This window comes from Anser brachyrhynchus (genome assembly GCF_964034855.1).
Source record: "Anser brachyrhynchus genome assembly, chromosome: 11".
Lineage (NCBI taxonomy): Eukaryota > Metazoa > Chordata > Aves > Anseriformes > Anatidae > Anser > Anser brachyrhynchus.
In genome coordinates this window covers 17,278,723-17,290,964 of record NC_137706.1, presented here as the reverse complement: position 1 = coordinate 17,290,964, position 12,242 = coordinate 17,278,723, and the positions used below count along the sequence as shown (strand labels likewise).

General features: G+C 41.5%; 1 long non-coding RNA gene across 2 annotated transcripts; it reads right to left on the bottom strand.

The window, feature by feature from the left end:
* Positions 1-8,799: 8,799 nt before the first annotated feature.
* On the bottom strand, positions 8,800-10,394 carry LOC308176133. 2 transcript variants are annotated; one of them, XR_013938100.1, is made up of 4 exons: positions 9,700-10,394; positions 9,504-9,610; positions 9,323-9,393; positions 8,800-9,027 (listed from the first exon to the last, which is right to left on the bottom strand). It is a non-coding gene; the product is annotated as an uncharacterized lncRNA (long non-coding RNA). The 2 variants fall into 2 exon arrangements; XR_013938099.1 differs by having other exon boundaries at positions 8,800-9,393.
* Positions 10,395-12,242: the final 1,848 nt, after the last annotated feature.

Genomic DNA, 12,242 nt, shown 5'->3' with positions numbered 1-12,242 from the left:
TCAGCTGTTTTCATCACTAGTGTTACTGCATTTCTACTTGTCTTGGATCTTGCTTTTACAAGATGCTATCGCTGCTATGCTGTGTCTCTTCTGAATTAACTGAGCTTTTCAGCTGCATATTTTAAGTCTACACGAGTCAAACGTTCATTGGACTCATCAGTCATCAGCCCCATATATCACTAATGCCAACTATGATACTAAGATGACTCATGTCCTAATTATTTTGAATAACAAGTGTGCTCTTGTGATAGGACAATATGATTTTGCTTGCTACAGAATGGATTGGCAGAAAGTGGCCACATAAAGCAGGCTTGCAAAACAATCATGAAAATGCATGTTGGCACAAAATTGCTCACTCTTCCCTATTTTCACAAGTTTTTTTTTTCCCCAGTGGGTCCATTAAGCCCCTTTCCCCTGGCTCTTTGTAGGTAACAGGTACTTGAAAGTTTAAACCTGACAATAAAATACACACTTTTAAATTACTTTTATGCAGTTGAATTATTTCAGCTGTGATGTGTTATGAAAACTAACTAGGCAAAAGATCCACCAAAGTGGTTGTATTTTTTTGTGTGACTGTAATTCCCTTTTGATCACTCAACATCTATAATGCAAGAGAACCCTGGTAACACTACTTTATGTCTATTACATCTTCTATACCTGTTAATAAAAAAGAGAAGAAATCTCAGGCAGACCTGGTGGACATCATGTTGGCTTTCATCATACGAGATAAATGTGGAGCCCAGGGAAACTACTGGACCATGGAATAGAATAGTTCATGTGGAAGGGACCTACAGAGATCATCAAGTCCACTGACCACTTCAGGACTGAACAAAAGTTAAAGCATGTTATTAATGCTGGACTGTAAATTGTAGTGTCTTGAGTGGGGGCCTGTCCTGTTCAGAGCATGGCATGTGATGGTGTGAAACACTTTGGACCGTAATTGCTTGCCCTCTTCTGGTTTAACACCTCAGTGATTCAACACCCCAAGATTTTGCCAGGAGATAGGTGGTGCTGAGCTCTGCTCTCCTCCAAGCAGCCTCACTCACAGCAGTACCCGAGCTAGCTACTTTAAAGCATCTCTATGCTGTTCTGTAGTTTACTGAAGACTTTATATTTACAACATTGACCACGGAAGGCTGCCTCTCATTTGCAATCTTCAGATGTAGTCAAAGAGGTTGTTATGTTCCAGCAACATCTATCACTCATTGACCAGGAAGACCCTTGTGCAGTTGTTGCCCCCACCTCCATACCTTGTAGCCACATGTTAATAGGTGGCAATTACTTGGTTGTGGTTTTATAACCATTTGGTTCCCACAGTACTTCAAGAAGCAATGAGCAGAGTTTTGCTTCCAAGTGAGCGTATTGGGAAGTTTCCTTTCATTCTTTGAGATGTGAAGTTGTCCAGACTATCCATGTTGTAGGCGGGTGACAATGAAACGCTTGGCAAAGTTATCCTAAATCCCCACCAGCAGAAAACAAACTGTTTCTGAGACAAAGTTGCCCTTTTAAGCTGAAATGGAAAACAAGAAGGTAAAATGTAGAGGAGCATGTGGACCACACAAAATGTAAACCGCTAGCTGATCTTTGGCCTGATCCAAACAAATACTGTTGAAATCATTGAAAATATGCCAATTGACTTCTGTGGGATTTGCAGCAGGTTCTAAGTTGGCAACTATCCTTTCTAGCAAACAAATCTTGTCTACTTTTACATTTCAGGCTTGTAGTTAATCAAGTTACCGAGACAGAAATGTCTTTGGCATGGACATGTTTCTCTGTTTCTTTTCCCTGCAACTAATAATGTTTCCACACAAATCACTTCCAAAAAAACTCAAAGGCCAGTATTTAGATAAGCAATATCAAAATGCTTCAGCATTAAGCTGTGATAAGTATTTCCTCCTGTTTGTTGTAAGAAAGAAGGTTTTACACAAGCCATGTAGTCTTAACTTTCACCAAGTTAAATAAAGGTTTAGTAAAGGATTTTGTGCCCTTTTAACCCCCAATAACCAGAGTGCATCCTGTGTGACCATTCATTACGTATGAAATGGCTGTAATTTATACCAAATGGGGTAGGTGAATTCAAACAGAAAGATACCAGCGATGATAAAAAGATAACACTTCTCCGTAACAGATGCTTCATTTTATGATGGAAATGGGGAAGCTGAATGCTGCAGGTGCCGGGCTGACACTAGGCCTGTGGAGAATCATTAGAGCCTCCTCAGAGATCTAGGTTTACTCTGTGTTTAATCAGCCACAGTCAGAAGAAATGGCTTCATTTCAGCTTGATGAGAGCCAGATTACAAAAGGAAGATAGATGGCCAATAAGGTTCATCACTATAAGCATATTGTCTTAATTTGAAGAAACAAGCTGGCATTCTGTGCTGAGGAAAAGTGAAGTGCAATATGGCTAGTATCAAAAACTAGTTATTTAAAGTCTCCCTGCTCCCCACAATGAAAATATTCTGGCTGTTCTTCCTTTGACTAAAATATTACAAAATATTGCATATGCTGCAAATGCCCAAGTTTACTCAGAAGATACCTCTGCTTTGGGTTCCGAAATGCTGAAACCTCTCAAAGTCATTTTGCTTGTCTTAATTCTCCAGCCACTTATTTATACTTACATATATTGTAAACATAAATATGTTTCTGTGTAATCACGAGTGAAAAGGTTTGAATGGACTATTGATCAAAAAAAGTCTCTGAGCATAATATGAACACGCACCGTCTAAAAGGGTCGCGGTGCAGCCATCTATCATGACTTTCCACGACAGGACAATGAGGCTGTCAGCTGGGGGCTTGCCGTGACAGGGGATGGGCCTTTGGGAAAAAAATAATAAAATAAAATAGGGACCTATGCCAGGGAACTTGTTCGTATAAAAGATAAACACAACCAGAGTTCTCTGCTTCCCGAACGAACCGTGTGATTCATTGCTATTGCTTAGCTTTTCCTTAGAGCTGGCTTTTTCCTCTTGTGCATGGACTGACTTTTATAAGGTTCAGGAGTGCTCCTTTGAACCAGCAGAGCTCTCAGGATAGGAGTATTGGGGCCTAGCAGGATGATATGAACAGTATAATTATTACTGTTTATTTTACAGTAGAATCCAGATGTTTTTATTGAAGTTGGAACCTTTTAGTATCGGGCAATCTGCAAATATGTGCAACAGTGATTTTTCTTCCTGTTTTGAATTGTGAATCCATAGGAATTTTCTCTTCAGTGGTAAATTTAAACATCCTAACAATAGGTTTACTTTTCTAAATTCTCACAGATCTCTTAAAGGAAGTCCTGTGCCCTGGGGCTACCCAGATCACTCTTGCAGAGCTTGGGGAACAAAACCATTGAGCATGATAGCTATAGTTAGGGAAAGCTGGGGACTGAATTCAAGATAAATTGGGAATTGTAGTAAATGAATCCCTGTCTCAAAAGAAGTGGTGTGATAAGTGCTTGATCCATAAAGCCTCAGAAATCAGACTTTCCAGTAACTTACTGGATTTTGGAGCAGGCCCAAAGGTGTAAGAAAGCAGAAGACTTGGGGAAAAAGAGAAGACAGAAGGGAAAGCAGGAGACAGAAGAACATGGAAAACTGAAAGCATTAAAAGGATGCTTTAACAAATGCTATTGTGTGTATAATTTTGTAATTGTAATGAGCGTTGTAATGATTTTCTATGTGTTGAAGAATTAGTGTGTGGTGGATTGTTTTGACGGGTGAAACTATAGTTAATTTATGGAGTTTGGGAAGCTCTGAGACTAATCCTGCTTGAGGGAGAAGTGGATAGTCAGGTTGAGCTCAGGACAAAAACGACTGAGATGAAGGAATGGTTGTGGGGGGGCCCAACTGGGAAGCGTCCTTGGATTAAAACAAGAATTTTGCGCCTTGATGCAGTGGAGGAAGAAGAGGAACTGATAGAAAATATGAAAAAAGCATGATGCAGCCAGAAGAATTGGGCCTTAAGTTGGTCTTGAACAGTATTTTTAACAAAGTCCCAGAGGATATTGTGCTTTGCTCAAGACATGCTGCAGCCCAGCAGAGTCACCATGGCAGAGGAAATGGAAAAAAGATGAGCAGAGTACTTCTCAGAAGACGGGGCCTGAATGAGTGTTCCCAGATAAATAGTATGTTATGCAGAGGAACAGTTTGCTTTTGTTTTTGTCCTGACCCCAAGAAGACTGCTGGTGTTTTTGCTCTTCCTTACACTCACTTTGTAAAAACAGGCTCATTTATTTTTTCCACCTTCCTTTGTTCTAACTTCACCCAACTTTGCATATTAAGATGAAAGTGAAGCAAATCCTACTGACTTTACAGGTCTGAAGGGAATTAGGAATTTGACTCATCAAAATTATCTCTACTCCCACACTGTTTTTTTTTTTTTTTTTCTGAAACGCTGAAGAAATGCACTCCTTCATCCCTCACACATCTTCCTAATGTCTATTTGGAACAAAAGCAGAATGATCCCAAGCAAGTGGCCACTTTCAAACAGCTCAGGCTACACCACATCTGTGTTTCTGCTGTACCTGCTATCCTGCTAGCCTGAGACAGCCTGAGCTGCCGCCTTATTTTATGGCTGTACTGACACAATCCTGCAGTGAACCATGCGACCCCTGAAGTGTTTAGAAAGGTGCATTTGTGTAGGGGAGACTTTTTTTTTTTTTCCCTCTGGAGTAAATCAGAGGCTCCTAGATAATCTCGCATGAACACATTATTGACTCGGACCTTTCCCTAGGCAAGGAAGGCTGCATTTTTTTCAGAAAACGATACGCCGAAGCGTTCACAAAGTGGAGACTTAGGAAGCTTAACAATTGGTAGAAATATTATCATCAGCTATCATGGTAACATTATCCAGCCATTCCCACCCACAGATACACATGCACTCACTCTGGATTTCGGCTCAGAAAGCCTTGCAAATAACGCGCTGTAGGTGTGTGGTCCTCAAAGTGTTTAAATGTTTGAGGATGAAGTGAGCAGGAACATCTTGCATGCACCAGCTGAAAGAGGGTTGGGAGAAGTGGGGGGTGGATTTCCCTGGACAGATGATAATTCTCTATCCTTCTATGTGCTGCCAAACTACCTCAGCTAGTTGGGGTTTATAAACTTTTTTTTTTCTTTTTTTTTTTTTTTTGTCTCCAAAGAGCAGATTTTCTAGTGTTTTTGGAATGCATCAAATGCAGTACAATTAAACAGGAGAAAAAAATATTCCCAGGGCTCTTCATTCACCTCCTTTCCCCTGTCAAGATATTGCTTAATTTAAATGCTGCCAAAGTTAATAATGAAAGACAGCATCCGCCAGCGTGTCAGAGCTCAGTGCCCAAGCAGAAAAGTGTGAGTGGCTTTCTGCACTCTTACCTTTGCTAAATTCAACCCTGAAAAAACACTAGAGCAAATTTAGGGATACCGTAATTAGCAGGAATTAAAATGTTCTCTTCAGGTCACTTATTTTGGCCCAGAATTGCCCAAGAACTCAACACCTTTGCCAAATATCTGATGCTGCCTACAGCCTAAAGTCAGAATTGCCATCAAGTCAGCGAGTCCAGGAACATGCCACCCACAGACAGCCTGTAAAAGTGAGCTGCCTTGTAGCAACATCTGCCCCTTATAAAACCCGATGGAAAGTGGACAGTGAACAGGTCATAGATACGCACCAGGATTTTGTGAATGTAACTGCCAGGGCTTTTAGCATGAGGAAGGAAGGGATTTGGGGCTTGCTGAGGACCTGGGAGGTTTTGGGGTTAGGGAGGTGACAGCAGTGAGGGCAGCCTCCACATTTTCTCCCTCCCCCCCCTTCCCACAAACCTAATACGCCACTGAGGTGATGAGCAGAGCAGATAAGCGGTGCCAGATCTCAGTTCTTTGTGTTTTTTTAGGAAACTTTTTTTTTTCTTTTTCTAAAAATAATTGTGTGTGAATCAAAGGGGAAAAAGAAAGGCAACACACAATGATACAGAGCAGCTTATTAATTAGTTTGAGGTGCTCTCAGTGCTCCTGTAGATATGGAAGCACTAAAACCACAAAATACTGAGGTAATGTTTTTGCCACCGCTGGGCCTGTGGAGCATCACTGTGATGTGCTCTTTGCCTGGTAGCTCACTCTTGGTGTCATCCCAAGTGGGGTCATCCAAAACCAAGGGAAGGTTGCTCAAAGGGATTTGTAGTTTTGGCATGGTGACTGGGGATTGGGAATTGTGCTGGATTTGGGCAAGAAGGAATATTGTCCCACAACATGTCTGCTGTGTGCAGGTGACATTTGGTGGGTTTTCCATCCCCTGTCCCTCCCCCTAGCAAACCTGTCTGCCAAAGCCTTCTTGCAGGAGGTACTTCGTGTTCTCTAGCTTAGCAGCCTTTGTAGGCTTCCTGGTGCAAGATGAATGCCCTCTCTTCTCCTCCAGCTATGGCTGTAATCTCTGTTCCTTCTCCTTTTGCTGTAGAAGATTCCTTACACTTGGAAAAAAAAAGGCAGGAAATTATCCTAAAGTATACTTAAGTTGTTGATGAAATCAACTGGGGAGCATTGCGTATACGTGATTAAACAGAGAAGTTGCATCTTGTGCTGTGAGTACGAAGGACAGGTTAAAATTCTCTCCTCAGTGCAATGTGTTTAGGCTGAGGATGGTCCAACTTTCATCTCTCTTTAACCTCTCTTCCCTAAGTAGCTACTCTTGTTTATCAGCTGCAAGTTTTGGTCAATTAATAGTTTTTTGTTTTGATGAGCTAGCATAGCCTGTGTCATGGTAAGGTAGGAGAGAAAAGGTACCAAACCAAGAATTTCTATTTCTGGAGTTACTCTCTTCTATAAGATCAAATTTTAGATAGCTTTTCCAAAGCAGTGAGTAGGCATGCCTGGATCCATCACCCGAACGCTGTGTACCTGCTTTCCTGCTGCATGTCCCCTCATTTCTTTGCTAGGTAGAGGGAAGAAAAAAGGCCAGTAATTTATGACTCCTATTAATACAGTAGGCTGGATGTGTTGACAATATGTCAATAATTATTTCTGGCAAGACCTTAACAATATAGTATGGGTCTCTGTAGGATGACTCATTTTACCAGAAGACAGATATGTGTGACCCGAGTTTTACGACAGATGTCAAATATATCGAAATGTGGTGTGAGGAAGATCATCTTATTGGCAAAGTAATGAGAGGCCAGAGGGAAGATTAATGCTAAGGCTGAATGGTGTGGTGCCTCTTTCATTCTCCTTTTTTGATAAGTGAAGCTGGGGCAGAAGGGAAGGGGTTTGTCTTCTGCCTTGTGTAGGCCAAAAGTAGGAGAAGTCTGGGGGAGCAATAACATTAACCAGTCTGACACCTTAATTTTGATGGGCAATCAGAAAATAAAAAGTGTTTTGAAAGGGGAGAGAATTGTCAGAGGGTTTTGATAAACGTGACAGTGCTGGGGGAGCAGCCAGCTAACCAGACAGTGTGGCCTAAATCTTTCAAGGTGACTGCTGTGGTGACAACTTAAGTGGGTCTTATTTTCAGCAGGTGCTAAGCCTTCCACCTTCTGAAAATCAAGCCCTCGTGTTTCATGCTGGCTGCCATGACGTGGAGATCAGCTGCCCCCTTAGGAAGAGTGGGCTCGGAAGCCTCTCCTCCTGCAGGGTTTCTTTGCAAGCTCGGTCCCTTTGCTGCGGGATGCAGTTGTTGCACAGCCCTGGTGACACAGGCAGGACCCTTCCAGCAATCTGTGTCTAGCAAAACAAAATATTTAACACTGTGCTTGAATCCCAGAATTACACAAAAAAACATCTCTTTTGTACAGAGAAAGTGAAGGATTAATCTACCCTCCGTTCCTTGCTCCTAATGGAAGATGGGGAGGAGTTGCCTGTCCACGAAGAGATGGAGAAAGCCCAATGCTCGGTGGAAGCAGGGATGCTGGCTGGAAAAAAACACACCCTGTAGCTCCATTGTTTATGCCCTGCTAATGCTCCACAGGGAGGGAGTTGTCTGTTCCCCAAAATCACAAAGTTATCCAGGGAGCCAGGTTTTTGGAAAAGTCTGCATTGCGATGTGCAGGTATTTTCTCCCTGTTTGTGCAAGAAAGCCACTTTTGAGCGACACAGGTGCTTGGAAGTAATAACAAGGTCAAACTTGAAAAAATGATATACTTTGAATAATTGAGCTGTATTTTTAGCCCTCATTTTGTGATCTGTGTCACATATATATATATGTGTGTGTGGCTCATTTCCCTGTTCACCAGAGACGCTTTTGCCATATCCAGGTTTGCTACCTAGAGAAGAGGTACATGGGTACTTGGTGAGGTAAGGGCACCTCTTGACTTCCTTGGGCACAAATAGCATCGTGGAGTTTTTCTTGCCTTATCTTTTTCTTGGAAAGGTTGCTATTATAATTTCATCACAAATAGGACAATTTTCTTTCATTCAGCTTTAATAATGGCACAAATTTAACTATATTGTGCTAGCAGGCACTGATATATTAATTAAAATATAGTCTAATTATTTACCCTAGTTAGTTCGTACAAATCTCAGTAGTGTAATCAGTGGGCTCCCTTAAGGATTTTTGCTATATTCAGCTGCAGAAATGGTTTGTCTTTTCTACTCTGTTCAGGAATAGTTAGTTTGGGGTTTTTACTTCCCGGTCACTAGTTCAGTGGCTGACATGGTGCTGGTCTAAGCAGGGGGATTGTGCAGCTGCAGCCACACTGAGCGGTGCTAATGGGTGTGTAAACCCTCTTTTCCTATTTTTTGGTAAATCTGTGCCTGCCATTCAAATGAGGATCAACTGAGTGTTAACTCAACTTAGCAATTATATACTGATCTCCACATCCAAAGGGCTGTATGAGTGTTAACCAGCTACTTTATACATGGGGATAATCGTAGTTATTGTACGGATTGTACGGGGGAACTGTGGCAGTGGGGTGAAGCGACTCCTCCAAGTCTCAGCTTCGAAGAGACTGACCTCACACAGGTTCCTCTGTGGTACGTTTGGTCACACGTAACCAGAATGGTTTCTGAGAAATGGTGCTCTGATGTTCCTCAGCGTGAACAGATGTGGAACAATGTTTACACGGGGAGAATGTTCAGCCTGTTTCGTAAGAAAGGAAAGGAATGCCTGCTGGCAAAACTGAGGCAGAACGCTGAACGATGGGGATCTGAGCCTTTATTAAAAGGACAAGAGAAGCTGACATCTGGAGCTGCAGCACAACTTGGGATGCCCAACTTGTGTATACTTAGGGCTTATTTGCTGTCAGGTGTTCATTTTAAACACAGGTGGTATGAAAGTTGCAGATGGCTTTGTTGAAAGGGAAGGAAAAAACATTGAAAGCAAAGAGGTGGAGGAGACGAGGGAAGAGGTGAGGCTGTGGAGGACCGAGACCAACCCATTCTGTAGCTCTGGGAATCTCAGCAGCGCCTTTTCTCCCTTTGGCATGCAGCCACCACTCTTCAAACCCTGTCTCCAGAGCATGGGAAATCGAAAAGAGTGGGTCAAGAATTTTTAGGTTTTATGCACCCCCCCCCCCTTTTTTTTTTTAATGCCATTCCTCTACCTTCTCATCTCACCTCCACTTTTTTCTTTTGCTGAAGATCAAGCAGCACTGAGCACAAAAGGCCGTATCATTTAAGCTAGTGGAGTAGACAGCGTTGCAACTCCATGCAGTTCTTCATACCTGCGTTTGAGATGTAATTAAAAATGTGTCCTTCCCCCTGCTGAAGAGAGGGGCTTGACTGCTGCACTTTGGGGTGTTGAGCACCGAACCTGAGTTGTCTGTTGTCTGTGTGAGAAGCGTGGGTAGCACCTGTGAAACAAATTCTCCACAGGCATTCTGCCCCTCCTTAATTATATACTTTCTGCAAACAATCACTAAAAAGATCAAACAGAAATTAGCATATGAGCTGAAGAATCAGCAAGGTAGTGCAAGACTATATAAAAACCTGCCTCGAACAGCAGAGTCGTCAGCACTCCTGGTAGTGCAGCCTGAATGTCTTTGAAAATCAGGTACTCTTTAAGCACATTTTCATCATAATATATCCAATATAGCTTTTATTACGTTTCTTGTCCCTGTTCTACTCTTGGTTTAACCATGTGTGAACCAAGCTAACATGATTAGACACCTTGTTTTTCACCAGTCATTTCTGTTTGCAGTCTTCCATAAAGTGCTTCAGATGAATTTTAATACGTTGATGGTACTTACTGAAGAGATTAATATTCATAATAAATACCCCTTAGAAATAATCTCCAGCAAATCCTTTTGACAGAGGAGTCAGGGCTGCTAACGACAATAACTACTACAAAATGCAATTTGGTCAATTACTTTAATTAAGTTTCACTCTGTAATGTCTTCTCATTTATATAGTAAACTAATAGGGGAAAAGTACATCATCCTTATTTGCCTTTGCTTAAATGTCCAAAACTGTTTCCTTATGTTTTGTTTTAACATTCGCAGCTCTCCCAGCCCCACAGAACATTTGAGATAATTATGGGTTTTACAAATAAAGCTTATTCTTCACCAAGAAAGGTTGAGACTTTCTTTTGAATATGCTTTCACAGAATAAAAGCCTTCGCTTCACAGATCCTAATCTGGTATTTACAGACTAGCTGATTTTGGATGGTGCCAGCATTCTGGCATAAATGGTAGAAGTGTCTACATTTCATCGAATGCTTTTTTTAATTATATTGTTTGAAATTGGAGTAAAAAGGAACACAGCTGTCTAGAGATTTTGGTAGCATACAGGTTATAATGAACTCATGAGAAATAACAACAGCACTTTTTAATGCACTTTACTGCGTTGAGCAAGGAATTTTACACTGTGGGCTACATTCTCAGCTGGAGTAAATTGCCATGTCTCTGGTTTCCTCACTGTACGACAGTCTGGTTCTGAGCTCCTCACTAAAAAATTTGAACTCTTATTTTCAGCACTTCATATAACAGCAGAGGATCTGGCCTGGGTTTATTATGGTGCAATAGTGTGTAAATATTAAGGTCATCTGTTATCTGGAAAAATGCATGAATTAAGTTAAAATCAGTAACTCTGATCCCACCCTGGTTCAGTAAAATCAATAAAGCTGTTTCCATGAGCACTGTGAATATTCATGTGAACAATCATAAGGCATACGGGACTGGGAAGCAAGCATGTGTGTCAATTCACTGACAATTTTAGGGACAGAATTGTGCTGGGGAGCCCTGCATCTGCTGGTGCCATAATTCTGCCACAGCATTAGCTGCAAATAAAGCTTCAAAAGGGAGAAATAGCTCGTTTTTATTTTGGGGTAAAATGTGGAGGGATGGATGGGGGGGAACCACTCTTCCTAAGCAAATATGTTAGATGCTGAAGTCAAAACTTCAGTCTTTTTTAACCTGAACTGTAAACTGCCTCAGTTTCTTCCCGGCTCTTCCAGTTTCTCTAAGGCTGCTATAAATTTCATTGAGATGATGAAGTCCTACAATGCAATTAACTCCAAAAGTGGTACAAAGCAACAGCGTGCAGATACCGGGCTGCAGTACTTAGCACTTAACTCTGAAATTCTGATAAGCCCTATCAACTCCGGGTTGTGTTTAATGTTCACTCCTGCTTATATACTGGAGATACAACCTAGCGGTCACAGTGTTAACACTCCCCAATATCTATTACAATTAGTTTTTGATTAAGAGGCCTAGCATGGCTTTTGAAGCCTTTTATGTTGTGTCAAATGGCTAGTGATGGAGTGAGATGCACAGACACCTCCCAGTAACAAAGCATCTTGTAAAAGGTTTCAAGTGAACTATTTTATCATCCTAATGGAAACCAGATGACTCTAACTCCCCCTTTAATTTCAACTATTTACTGAAGAGTCCTTGTTTTGAATTACTTAAAGATTTATTCCAAACCACTATCTCATGCATTAAGAATCACTAATAACAAAGCCATTCTGAGCGGAGCAAAGCTTTTAAAGAATGTGACTATGCCATTGCATTTATTCTTAAGTTTAAGCCACGCTTTTTAATGGCTTTCACATTTTTCTGTCTTGGTTTGTTTTCTTGGGTTTTTTATTTTTTATTTTAGTATTTTTCTCCCTTGAAATCCTCAGCACATTTTTCTCCAGACACTTCTAGTCTGTGCTGTGGTTTGCCCCACTGACAAGGTCATCGGGCTGGAGCTTGGGTGGTGGAGCCAAACCTGTTCACGTGCTTCCATCTCCCTTCATCCCACCCTCTGGAGAGCTCTAGTTTGGGTTTCCTCAGTGGCCTTAACAGAGGAAGGACTGCAAAACAATGGACTTGTGGGGAAATCTTGTTCACTAAATTTAGTTATTTCCCCTGA